This window comes from Crocuta crocuta, unplaced genomic scaffold (assembly GCF_008692635.1).
Source record: "Crocuta crocuta isolate KB4526 unplaced genomic scaffold, BGI_CrCroc_1.0 scaffold257, whole genome shotgun sequence".
Taxonomy (NCBI): domain Eukaryota; kingdom Metazoa; phylum Chordata; class Mammalia; order Carnivora; family Hyaenidae; genus Crocuta; species Crocuta crocuta.
Window position 1 is genome coordinate 973,630 of NW_027532067.1, and position 13,378 is coordinate 987,007.

At 42.7% G+C, this 13,378-nt stretch overlaps 1 protein-coding gene across 4 annotated transcripts in view; it reads right to left on the reverse strand.

Annotated features, from left to right (window-relative positions):
• The window catches only part of PLEKHB2 (pleckstrin homology domain containing B2), a 43,070-nt gene extending 34,126 nt beyond the window's left edge, over positions 1-8,944 (reverse strand). For all 4 annotated transcript variants that reach the window (XM_077776398.1, XM_077776397.1, XM_077776396.1 and 1 more), the window contains exon 1: positions 8,842-8,944. The gene's annotated coding sequence lies outside the window, so the exon portion shown is untranslated. The remainder of the gene's footprint in view (positions 1-8,841) is intronic.
• Positions 8,945-13,378: the final 4,434 nt, after the last annotated feature.

Below are 13,378 nucleotides of genomic sequence, written 5' to 3' on the forward strand. Positions count from 1 at the left end.
CACATGCTCATACAGTCCCAGGTGAACGAGAATCAGAAAGGCAATGTCTCCGCTTTCCCCCCAGTGGATGTGCAGGTGCCTGCTGCTCACTGCTGACTAGAGGGGACTAGCCTGAGGGCAGCTGACTGTGGAGCTAACTCTACTGAGTCACTGACAGGGAAACCACTCTAATCCTAAGGCTGTTAAGCAAAATGAAAATTTATTATTTAAACTGGGTTGAACTGGTTTCCTAAAACTTGGAGCCTAAAACAATCATTTACTTCCAAACCATCATATTTTCATCCAACACATATTCTGAGTGTTAATATGTTCCCAGACATAACACTAAGGACACAGCAGTGACCAAGCCAAGTCGCTGTTTTCATGTAGCTTATACCACAGCACAAGCAACAGGTCAAACTTATAAATTAAAAAAAATGGGTGATGCAATGTTATAGACAGCATTACATCTCAAACAGCTGTGTTATTACCCAAGAACATCAAACCGTATTCATGCATGCCAAATCCTGGGTAATTACAAGAAAAGTGTCCTACCATCAGAACATAATTCTCAGTGTGTATTTCACGTGAAAAAGAAAATACCTGGGAATAGGCCAAAAATTACTGACAGGTATTGGCAGCTACCAAGTCACAATATGATTATTATAAAACCTGACTGGAAAGTTGTCCTACAAGTTTGATAGTACTTCATCAGCTAGTGATTGTGTAAAAATGTGGAGCAATAGAAAGATGTTTCCTGGGGGGCGCCTGGGTGGCTTAGTCGGTTAAGCGTCCAACTTTCGCTTAGGTCATGATCTCACAGTTCGTGGGTTCGAGCCCCGCGTCGGGCTCTGTGCTGACTGCCAGCTCAGAGCCTGGGGCCTGTTTCAGTCTGTGACTCCCTCTCTCTCTGACCCTCCCCTGTTCACGCTGTCTCTCTCTCTCTCTCCTAGAAATAAATAAAACATTTAAAAAAAAAAAAATCTTAAAAAAAAAAAAAAAGAAAGATGTTTCCTGGGATGCCTGGGCAGCTCAGTCAGTTAAGCCTCTGACTTCGGCTCAGGTCACAATCTCACAGTCCGTGGGTTCAAGCCCCACGTCAGGCTCTGTGCTGACAGCTCAGAGCCTGGAGCCTGCTTTGGATTCTTTGTCTCCCTCTCTCTCTTTGCCTCTCCCCCACTCACACTCTCTCAAAATAAAATAAAAACATAAAAAAAGTTTTTTTTAAAAAATAAAGATAAATAAAAAAGAAATATGTTTCCTGATATTTTCTGGCAATTTTTTTGTATTCTCTAATGATTCTTGATATCAATTTGACTCTACTTGCTGTCATTTATAACAGTCACAATGTCAGACCAGTGTTAACATTGGTAAGAACACTGGAGCGCCTGGATGGCTCAATCAGTTAGGCATCCAACTCTTAGATTTCTGTTCAGGTCATGATCATAAGATTCATGGGATCAAGCCCCTCAACAGTGCAGAGCCTGCTTAGGATTCTCCCCTCTCTGAAATCCCCTACTCACATGTGCACACACACTCGCTCGCTCTCCCTCTCCCCCAATCTCTCAAAATAAATAAACATTAAAAAAATCAATCTCCATTTACTCAAAGGTCTTTTAAGAAACTCAGTCCAATAATTTTACATACCTATAAAACTAACAACACCAGCACCCATGAAGATAAAGAGTCAAAAAGATGGTTCCAAATAAAACCTTAAAAACCTAGAGTTTTCTTTCCGATTATTTACCAACTGTATGGGTCAATATCTGAATCACTCATGCTCTCTTTGGTGTTTCCTTGGCGTGAGGCTCAGTTTTACTTTACAGGTATCTGGCACTCAAGGTATGTCAACAGCAGGAAACTGATCAGCTAACCTGGGAATCAGTTTCAGGCCATTTGAGTAAAAATTCAAAAGGAAAGAAAAACTTCTACACCAAAGGGACATCATAAACATACCTTTGGTTTGCCTATGTAAACCAAAATAATTCAAAACCATTAGGGAAAGAGAAAACTAAATTATCATAACAAGGTCAAAAGAAACTTAACCTGGAATTAGCAACAGAAACTCATGACTTTTTGAAAAGGGTAATTCTACTGTGGACTCAAGTAGCTTCTTATCTGGTATCATCCTGTCTATCTTTAGTCATTATGTGGAACAATCTCACATGCATCCCATGTCCAGATTTTTATCTCTGATATGGTCTTCTCTAAAAGGAATCAGTGCTCCTTGAAAATAAGCTGGCTACAATTTAGGGACAGGAAACCTCAAGATGTGCATACTGTCAAAAAGCAAAGATACTGGGCACTTGGGTAGCTCAGTCACTCATGATTTCGGCTCAGGTCATGATCCCAGAGTTGTGGGATGGAGCCCTGTATCAGAATCTGTGCATGGAGCCTGCTTAAGATTCTTTCTCTCTCTTTCTCTCTCCCTACCCCCGTCTCTCTCTGTCCCTGTTTACTTGCACACACTCTCTCTCTCCAAATAAAAATATGAATAAAACTTTAAAAAATTAAAGAAAAAAAAGCAAAGACACTTGTTTTCAGGAATGCCTTTAGAAAGGATACAGAAACCAACCAGCTGAAGGAAGAACATCTGATAATGCCAAATTGAAAACAATAATTATAGTTCATTAGAACCAAGTGAGGATGAAAGGCATCCTAAGTATAAAGCGATGACTAAAACCAAAGACACTGTTATAGAATGTGTTAGAGAAATCACACAACTTCCAATGTGAGTTTGGATATCTCCCAACTGGGAGTCTGGGGGAGGGGGGGTGTTAAAAAAAAAGTTTAAACACTTTGATTTACATAATACCTTCTCCTCACTTGATAATTCAAATGGTTATTTGCTGGAGTCCTGCTCCACAGGTCCAGGGGTCCCTGAAGGATGGACAGTGTCGGCGAGGGAGGGATGAGAGAGTCAGAAGATTCTTTCTGGTCACCAGCCAGGCATTTCTGCACTGTCTGTGACTCAACTTTATTTTATGATTAAGTGTTTGGGGGGTGGCACATAAGTGGCATTCTGATAATTCTTTGATCAGTAAAAATTCTCCAGAACACTGATATGTATAGGTATATGGAGAGCAGCCCAGAAGTGGCATTCTGATATAAACAAGATAATGTTTTTAGCATAATAAAGGCAAAAGTTAGTTCTTTGTGAGCAGGGGTCAACAGCCTGTTTATCCCTTAATGGGAGGTAATAAGAAAAACAGGTTTTTCAGGTAAGCAATGTTGCTCCCATAACCACAAAAGAAGTTCCTACAGTAAGTTCCTTCCCAAAGTGCAATCAGCATATCAAGGCCAGATTGAGTCACTCCAAATACCAATCAACAAGGTGCCTTGGGGTCTGAGCTCAATCAGGGGGTGGATATCTGTCACCATCTGACGGTAAGTGTCCATGCAAACTTACCTTAACCTCACAAGGAGCTTTTCTCAACTAGTGAGTTCAGAAATGGCTCCCTACAGTTATTATGGTAAAAATAAGGGGTATTTGTTGCGTTTACTAAGATGCTACAATTTCTTTTTTAAGACAAAAAGTCTAGACCTCCGAGTTAAGGACTCAAGTGTATAAAACTTAGGCAGTAGTGAAGACTGTAGGAATCAGCTTCAAACCAGTCTACAACTCAAACCACAGGAGAGAATGACTTTCAGGAAACAAACCTTGAATTCATACCCGCAGGAACACACGGAGTTTGGTTACTTGCACTTGCTGATCAGGCACTTACAAGCCAAACTCCAGAAAAGTCCAAAGCCAAGAAAAAGAAAGATTAAAGGCCCATGATAATGAAAGCCTGCTCAAGCACCCTATGAGACTCTCACTCTCATCAAGCAGTATCATCCACCACAGCGCAGCTTCTTGGGGAACCGAGGCGAGGGCATTTCGCCATCTAACAGATGCAGCAAAGTGGGCACTCAGCTGAATGCAGGAAAACAAGTTCTTTATCCCCACTGAAGATATGCATGTTCTTTGTCTGTGACTACTAGCCTCTTCTGTCAGGCACCACGTTGGTATCACCAGCACCACTTGCTGCCTCGTCAGCCTTACTCTCAGCTTCTAGCACAAGAGCAACCTGGCCTCTGGCTCCCAACCCATAAGCAACCTGTAATACAATACAGACCCTCCACACTACGCCCTATAAATAAGATAAACCAAGGGCAACAAGTCCTTAAATAAGCAGCTGCCATTACCTGCTCCCGAAATGAGGCACCTCACCTAAGCTGGACCACAGCTGTATCTATCTAGAGTCCGTTCCCTGCCAAACTCCTGAACCCTGACCAAAGAGCAGGGGAGGTGACACTGTCACTCAGTCCACCTGCCTGCAGCCATACAGAGCACTCACATGCCACTGCCTAAAAGAGGTACCCTATCCATTAGGCCAGTCCAATTCCTGCCTTGAGGTTACCTAGAAACATTGCTTGNGACTTTAAACATACACCTTTTATTTTCCCTCTGTGTTAAACAGAACTATTACCGTTACGTAAAATCCATACTTTTGCCACTAAACACTAACTCACAGGAGAGTTATTTTCAAAGGGAAACAGAACAGTGATATTTAAGTGAGAATCCAAGACAAAAGATAATACCAATAATGTCAAGATTACCCATGCTAATGACTGCTTTGCTGTTTCCAACATTAATGATGGATTCTTAGGAGCACAAACATCTGACTCTGCTCCCTCGTGAAACGCAACTAAAATGAGTTAAGGGGGAAACAAATCATAAATCAGAGACACCAGCAACAGAGACAAAAACGGATGACCTGTTTGAGTTCAAATGCTGACTCACTCATTTATAAATAACTTTGGGCAAGTTACTTAACTTTTCCAAGTCTTAGTTTCTTGATCTATAAAATGAGAGTACCAACACTTGCTTGACAGATATTTGGGAAACTGGGTGAAAAAACATGTAAATATGGGCATAGTACCTGATGTTTACTAAAATTCAAGAATTGGTAGCTGCTCACACGGCAATTACTATTATCACTATTACGTCCTCACTAGCCACCTGACTAAAATTTGCCCAAAACATTCCAGAAGACAGAAACACATTAGGCTGCTTCTCAAATGGCTTAGAAGACTCAATAAATTAAGATGCCCTTGAAGGTCAAAATTTGAACATTATACACTAGAAGTAAAAGCAAAAACTCATACACAAAACAAAAAACTTCACTGAATATCACAGAACCAAATCCATCTTTAAAGGAACAGGAATATATATTTTTTTCCCTTACCTTGCTGAAGTCCACATCACTTCACAACTTATTTCAACACTTCACTATTTGTATCCTGGAGCAAGATCTACTGCATAAACTAAAACTTATCAGATAAAAGTCCTGCTGTTGGGCTCTACAGAAAAACACACCAGCAAATTAGGTGCAAAATATCCACAGTACACACATGCCAGAAAACCTATAGGAAGTTTTAAAATACAAACCATATTCAACAATTCAAATTATTTTTTTAAGTTTATTTTTGAGAAAGAGAGAGAGAAAGCAAGCATGAGCAGGGGAAAGGCAGAGAGAGACAGAAGAGAATCCTAAACAGGCTCCATGCTGTCAGTGGGCAGCCTGACTTGGGGCTTGATCTCATAAAAGACCTGAGCCGAAATCAAGAGTTAGACGTCTAACCAACTGCGCCACCTAGGCGCCCTTCAACATTTCAAATTATTTTAAATGTGAACTGAAATCATTTTAAAAGCACTGAATCCTAGAGATTAATTTAAGAGGTAGAAAGAACATTGCCTGTGTAATCTGGCAGGTCTGAGCTCTGCCTTTTACTAACTGGTATGACTTTTAGCACAATACTAAACCTCCCGAGCCTCACTTTTCTTCTTACCTCACAGGAGGCTAATGTGAGAATTAAATGAGATAATATGCCCAAAGAGCCCTGTAGGTGCTCCAAAACTAAGAACTGCTATAATTACATTACTATTTTAAGAAATACAATTCTGGGTTACTTGTCTACAACTGACTCATTCACAATATCCTGGTTCCTCTAGTTATCCCTCTCTGTACTTTAACTGTAAAAGTTCCTACATTATCTATCTGTTCTTCAAAAATGATAATGTTAATGATCAGGTGGGGCACGCCATTCTTGATCTCAAGGTGGTAAATTCAAGTCACATGCTAGAGATAACTTAAAAATAAAATCTTAAAACAAGTTTTCTTAATATGTATTTACTTATTTAGAGAAAGAGAGAACATGAGCAAGGTAGAGGCAGAGAGAAATAATCCCAAGCAAACTCTACATTGTTAGCACAGAGCCTGATTCCGGGCTCAATCTCATGAACCATGAGGTCATAACCTCAGCCAAAATCAAGAATTGGATGCCTGACCGACTGAGCCACTCAGGTGCCCCTAAAAAAATTATCTCATTTTCTTTAACTATAACCATTTTTTCTTAAAGTTTATTTTACTTATTTTGAGATAGAGTGAGAGCACGGGAGGCACAGAGAGAGAGACAGAGAGGAAGAATCCCCAGGCTCCACACTGCCAGCATAGAGCCTAATGTGGGGCTTGAATTCAGGAACCATGAGATCATGACCTGAACGGAAATCAAGAGTTGGATACTTAAGCGACTGAGCCATCCAGCTGCCCCTGCCAAAAATTTTTTAAATAATGATAATGTAAAGGCAACAAGAGGTCCCAAGTGTACCCTAATACAGGGGACAAGAACTAGGTGACCCGCCATCACTCAGAGGTCCGCTCATGTAGCATTGGCCATTACCAAGTAGCAACCACTTCTTAAGCCTAAAGCAACCACTCATCAAAGGGCAGACAGACTAGGCAGGGAAGAAAGTTAAACTTTCCGTCCCCATGATCAAATTCAGAAGCAAATATACGAACAAAAAAACATGACAGCCCACGTTCTGTAACCTGTTTAGTAGTTTATTTTACTATCTGCAGTTTTTTGTAGTTAGACACTACCAATTTTTAATTTCTTTACACATCCAGTAAGAAAGAAAAAAGGCAGAGGTAAGGAGAAAGAAACCATATATTCCCGTAGGGTGGCAAACTGGGAAGCATAGCAAAGCTAGAGACAGTAAGGAAAAACGAGTATCTTCCAGAAGAATAGTACGCTATCCCAACAAGAGTGGTATCTGCACTTTCTATATCACTGATGCACACATTTCGTAAATTCAGTCCTTGAAATTAGAGGAATTTTACTTACAGAATGTACTAACATCATTACGAATATGCTAGTGAAGAACCTTTGTCAGACTCAGTTCTTTTCTGCAGTCTCCCTTAGTAAGCATTTACTGAACACTGTAGTCACCACAGGGTGATCCTGCAACATATGGTGGATTCCTGCCCTCAGAGATCAGATCAGTATGCAGTTGGGGGCGAGGAGTCAAATAAAGAAATCACTACCAGGAAGAGTAAACCCTAGACATTCTCATTCCCAGGTACAGTCTGGCCATTAGACAAGCTGGCTGCACAAGCACATGCAGGCGGATATTTTCTCACTGATTTGTTCAGCAAATAATGAGAGCCATAAGTAAACAGGCAGCTAGGTCCCAGCTCGGGCCCTAATTCCCCTCGTGACTTCAGACAACTCACTTCCTGCACTGGCACTGGTTTCCTCAAACACCAGGAGACCCTTTCTCCCTTTAAATATAAGGGACTTGCCTCTGGTAGTGGCTCCACCCCGCCCTACTCAGAGCGGGTACTTTAAAAATATATATATTCTCAGGGACCAGGAGTCAATGGTGTTGGGAATTAAGCACTAGTGTGACTAGTGTGACCGTCGTACCTCATTCCCTCCACTTACACTGAAAAACAGGAACTATTCGTTCATGAAGCCTCTTCTGTGTAACTTACTCTACCTTAGAGATAAAAACAAAAAACTCTATACTAACACGAAATAAAAAACCCCCTGAGCTCCAGAGTTCTCGACCTGGATGAATAAAAGGATCAAATGTGAAAAAAGTACAACCAAGGCCCTAAGAGTAACCACTGCACAGCTAAGAGCAGGTGAAACGGAGGGGGACGGCCGCACGCGCGAGCGCAGTTTCAATACGGATCTGGATTTCTTAAAGAGGGTGTGATCTCCGTGCGGGAGGAGCACAAAAAAGGGCCCCACTCTACTCGACCAGAGAGCCGGCACCAGGAAACCCGAGCCGAAGGAACGGCGGCGGGCCGGCCCGGAGCCCCTGCTGGGAGCTGACGGCGGCGGGCTGGCAAGGAGCACCCGCGGGGGGGCGGACCGGCGGCGGGCGGGCGAGGGGCCCCCGNAAGGGAGGCTCTGGAGAGACGAGGGAGGGGAGAGGGCGCGGCCGAGGGCAGTCCCTCCAGAGACGCGCAAAGGTGGGCGGCTCCAGCCTGGCCGAAGCCGAACGTGTCGGCTCAGAGGGTTGCGGGGTGGGCGGCTCTACGGAAGGTTCCGGAGGGGCCAACACTGTGGGAGAAGAGGGTGCGCGGAACTGGACGGCTCTAGCAGAGGCTCTGGTGGGGCCGACACCCCAACGGGAGAAAAGGATGTGGGCCGGGGGTCAACTCAGAGGGTCGCCGAGTGGGCGGCGCCGGAGGAGGCTCTGCTGGGACCTACGCCCTGGAGGGCGTTCTCTCAGAGGGGTGCGGGGCTGGGCGGCTCAACGGGAAGCTCCTCAGGGACCGACATTCGGGAAGGGGAGGGCGTGCGGAACCTGGCAACTCCAGAGGAAGCTCTGCGGGGACCGACAGCGGAGAGGGCGGGACGCTGGCCGAGAGGGGGTCTTCTGGGAGGAGGACGGGGCTGAGCGTCTCAGGAGAGTCTCCAAGGGGACCAACCCCGGGTGGGTGGAGAGGAAAAGGGGCGCAGACGGGTGGGCCCGGCCCGAGGGGGCTCGGGGTTCGCGCGGGCCACACAGGGACAGTTAGTTACCTGCGAGCTATCCGGCAGCCGCCGCGTAGCACCGAAGCAGGACGGCGGAGCGCAAGGACGCCACCGAGGCTCTTCAGAAGCAAATGACTCACGCCTGCGTCCTGGCCGCCGTCCAACGTCACACCGCCCTGGCGCGCATGCGCGTGGCCGCGCGGGGCATGCCTGGAATGGTCCTGGGGCCGCCTAGGAGCCTGCAGTCGTGGGGAGGGGGGACGGAGGCAGCCTCAATTCTGCTGGAGTAGAGGCTTAATTTTCAACTGAAAAGGAATTGTTTGCACCCTGATCTTGCGTCTAAATATAACCCTCCAATAATAAGAGCCATGGCTCCATAGAGAAATGAGTGGCTCTAGAGGTGGGGCAGGAAAAGTACAACCTAGAGTCTGGAACTTGATGTAGCGCCAGAAATAAGGAATGCTCAAAAAATAAAATCATGGAGGCGTGTCGGAGAATACAGAAGTCAACCTGAAAGAGCACTCCATGGCCAAATCTGGAACAATTTGAGCAGTAAAGTTATATAGTATTGGATTATAATTTAGAGTATAAAACAAGTCCACTCTTTTGTAAATAAATGACTAAATAAATTAATGGGGAGAGAAATCTTTTTTATAGAGGAATTCTAATTAATCAGCCCCCATCCACCCCTCAAACTGCATAATGACTTCCTCCCCAAGAGTGAAATGTGAGAAGGGGAAAAAATAACTTTACAGTGAAAAACCTGACAATCGCTACTAAACCATGTAATCAAGGTTGACATCAACAGTGGTAGTAAGTCATGTTGGTAATATTTACCCCTGACATGATGTAATGGAAATATCACTTTTCCGGTGGTCTTCTGCCCCATTTAATGATGAGAAAAACATCAGGCAAATCCCTATTGAGAGATATTCCACGAAATACCTCACCAGTACTCCTCAAAACTGTGAAGGCCATCAAAAATAGGGATACTAGATGGTGTCCTGGAACAGAAAAAGTGATGTTAGTGAAAAAATTGGTAAATTCTAAATAAAGTCTTGATTTTAATTAATAATAATTACTGGTGATTTTAGTTTTGAAAATTGTGCCATGATTATGTAAGACTTAAGCATCATGAGAAACTGAAGAATATACTAATTTTTCTGCAAATTTAAAATTATTTCAAAACAAAAATTTTATCTAAAAAAAAGAGAAGATAATGGAGGGGGAAAAGGGGAAATGTTAGTTACCTTTACCAAGAAACTTTTATGATGCTCTCAAGCCCCTGTGGGACCTCTGGGGTCAGGGTAGGGACACTTCCTGAAAAGTGGCCTGAGGGAACCTTGGGCAACCCTACTCCAGAAAAGTAAATACTGTGTAAACATTCATCAAGCTGTGCACTTAAGATTTGTTTTCTTTTCTGTGATAAATAGCAAACATTTAACTGAGTAAATTTAAAGATCAAATTGATTTTATTCAAGGATTCATGAATAGGGTAGCATCCTATCTAGTAAACAGAAAGGAACTCCAATGAACTGTAGAAAAAGAAATGTTTTTAAAGGTGGAAAGAGGATAGAAAAAGAAAATTATTAGCAAAAAATGCATTGTTTCAGGCAAGGATGCCTTGCTAAGGAGATCAGAAGGGGTCTATCAAGCAGATTATCTCTCTATGCTGACCAAGTAATTCCATGTTGTATGGTTAAAGGTTGTATTCCTGGGAGGCTGAAACTACACTTAGGTTAGGTATTAAGTCTTGGTTTGCTACTGTGGAATTTAGCACAAGTGACTCCATTTTGAGACTGCTTTCTTATTTTTAACATCAGCGTGTAAACTCTCCTCTCCCCTCCCCCATCACAAAATTTTTTTAATTTAAAAATTGGGAGAAAGGCAAATTTAATGGTCTTCAAAAGTCAAAACTGTGATGGCTAGAGCTCCTGCCTTAACCTAGCTTTTCTCTGGGAAAAAAAATCCAGGATGGGGAGTTCTGTGATGTTTTCCAATCTAATCTTTTGTAAAATAGCGTGACTTAGTCAACAAAGAGTTCAGAGATTGGAGTCTTCTATAATTCTTCTGGTTCCACCATCCAAAAATGAGCTTAAACATATTACCTGACATCACTGAACTTCCTGATCATCTCTCAATAAATAAGACTAGCCCTATCTTCTGTGTTAATCTTAGGTATCTTTCAAGGCTTGGAGTTGAAGTGTCCAAAAATACACAAGCATTTTGACTTTGAGCAATGGGGCTGTGGATGACTTATTTCTTCTTCATACTTTTCTGTATTTTCCAACTTCAATTAATCACTTAGACAATAGGAAAAAGGTAATATTTGAATCTTATTTGGTTTAAATAGATGTTCCAGGAGCTGGAGCAGAAAGTGTCTTCTAGTAAGTTTTCTGGTTTAATAAAATTGGCTTGCTTTCTTTCCTTCTTTTTTTTAAAAAATTTCCAATCTCTTTAATCTAAATTCAGTTCAAAACAGTTCTCTTAGGCTATTAATACACTATTTCACCATACATAGCAAAGCTCACAAGCACTTACCAACACCATATCTTGTGCATAGTTACAAACACTTTATTCAATAAATGTGGATTGAAAAATCACAGTGTGCCAATTGCTGGTGATGTAAACAACAGCAACTTTCAGATTCTAATCATCCTGGACTCCTGGGACTCCATAAGTGGAAGCAGGAGGTAAATGAAAGTCTCCTCTGGAGTGTTCTGACATGCTCTCAAATCACCTAAGTCATTTTGATACCAGCATGCCCAACTTGCTGCCACTGGGCCTGGTGTTGCATTTGATCCAAAGATGGTTGCAGGGTACTCTCATGAGGAGCAGTGCTCAGTAAAATGGGTTTTCTGTCCAAGTTTACTGACAAGAAAGTATAGGAGGAAAAAGGCCAGCTGTGGGGGTATGAACACCTGCTTTCCATTCCCATATCTGCCAATACTGAATATGTGGCCACTGGTCTAGAACTGAAAGGGAGGTTCAAGGAACCACGCTAGGACTCTGTATTCAGTGGTCACCTGGCAACGTGGCTCCATAGAATTTGTGGTCCTCAACTTAGTCAAACCAAATTACGTGCTCCCTGTTTACCAGTACTAAAACTGAAGAAAGAAAATGTTAAGTTTTTTTGTGGTTAGAAAAGAAATTCTAAATAGGACACGGGGGTGCCTGGCTGGTTCAGTTGGAAGAGCATGACACTGGTCTCAGGTTCATGAGTTCAAGCCCCACACTGGATGTAGAGATTACTAAAATAAATAAATAAATAAACTTTAATAAAATAAATAAGACATGACGTAATATGTCATGTCTCTCCAGGTCACATCCAACTTTATTTGGAATGTAAATCTCATGAAAACAAGCTTGCCTCTTGGGTCAAGCCAAAGTGAAGTCTAGCCCAGGACTAGGAAGCCCTTCCACTCAGCTTGCTATACCTTTGCTTTTCCTAGATAGACTCTGAAACGGTTTCTATTGGGTAGGAAACAATGAGTTTTTGCATGTTTAAATTTGACTTTATTTTGCCCTCAACATGCACTGAAAAGCCTTAGTTTTCTTTAGACAATTGAGCCCATTTCTTTTGAGGAGAGCAATTGAGTTTTTGCCCACTATAAACATGAAACTGTCCATGCACACAAGAATGGGGAAGAGAGACAGGGCACAGCTGTTATTGTCCCTGTTTATAGGCCTATTTCTCACCACATTTCCCTCTCCTACCTCACACCTGCTCTGCCTATTTAAACCATTTATATTAAAGTGAGTCCCTCTCCTCCCCTATTCATCATGTCCTCTATTACTGCTTCAGTTTGCTGTGTTGCTTATTAAACACCTACTTTCTATTTTATAGAATTCTAAGGAGAGAATAGAAAACCAAAGGGTGTTCCTGGTCTGCTGTCTTGAGTCAGAAGCTTCCAACCCTAATTGCTTTCTACTGTGTTCAACTGTCTCTAAATATCTGGTTAACCAATAGTACTCTTAAGTTCTTTTCCAGGACTATTGAGAATTCCTTCTTTTAAAAATACCTCTTCTAGGGACACTTGGATGGCTCAGTTGGTTGGGCGTCCAACTTCAGCTAGGGCATGATCTCCTGGCTCCTGAGGTCAAGCACACGTTGGGCTCTGTGCTGACAGCTCTGCTTCAGATTCTATGTCTCCCTCTCTCTCCGCCCCTCCCCCACTCACATTCTGTGTGTGTGTCTCTCTCTCTAAAAAATAAATAACTATTTAAAAAAATAATAAGGGGCGCCTGGGTGGCTCAGGGCTAAGCGTCCGACTTCGACTTAGGGCATGATCTTACGGTTCGTGGGTTCAAGCCCTGCATCAGGCTCTGTGCTGACAGCTAGCTCAGAGCCTGGAGCCTGCTTCGGTTTCTGTGTCTCCCTCTCTCTCTGACCCTTCCCTGCTCACGCTGTCTCTCTCTCTCTTTCTCTCTCTCAGAAATAAAACATTAAAAATTTTTGAATAAAAAAGAATAAAAATAAAATAAAATAAAAATACCTTTTCTAGCCTGGCTGGCTCAGTCGGTAAAGTATACAACTTTTGATTTCAGGGTCCTGAGCTCAAGCCCCACGTTAGGCATGGAGACT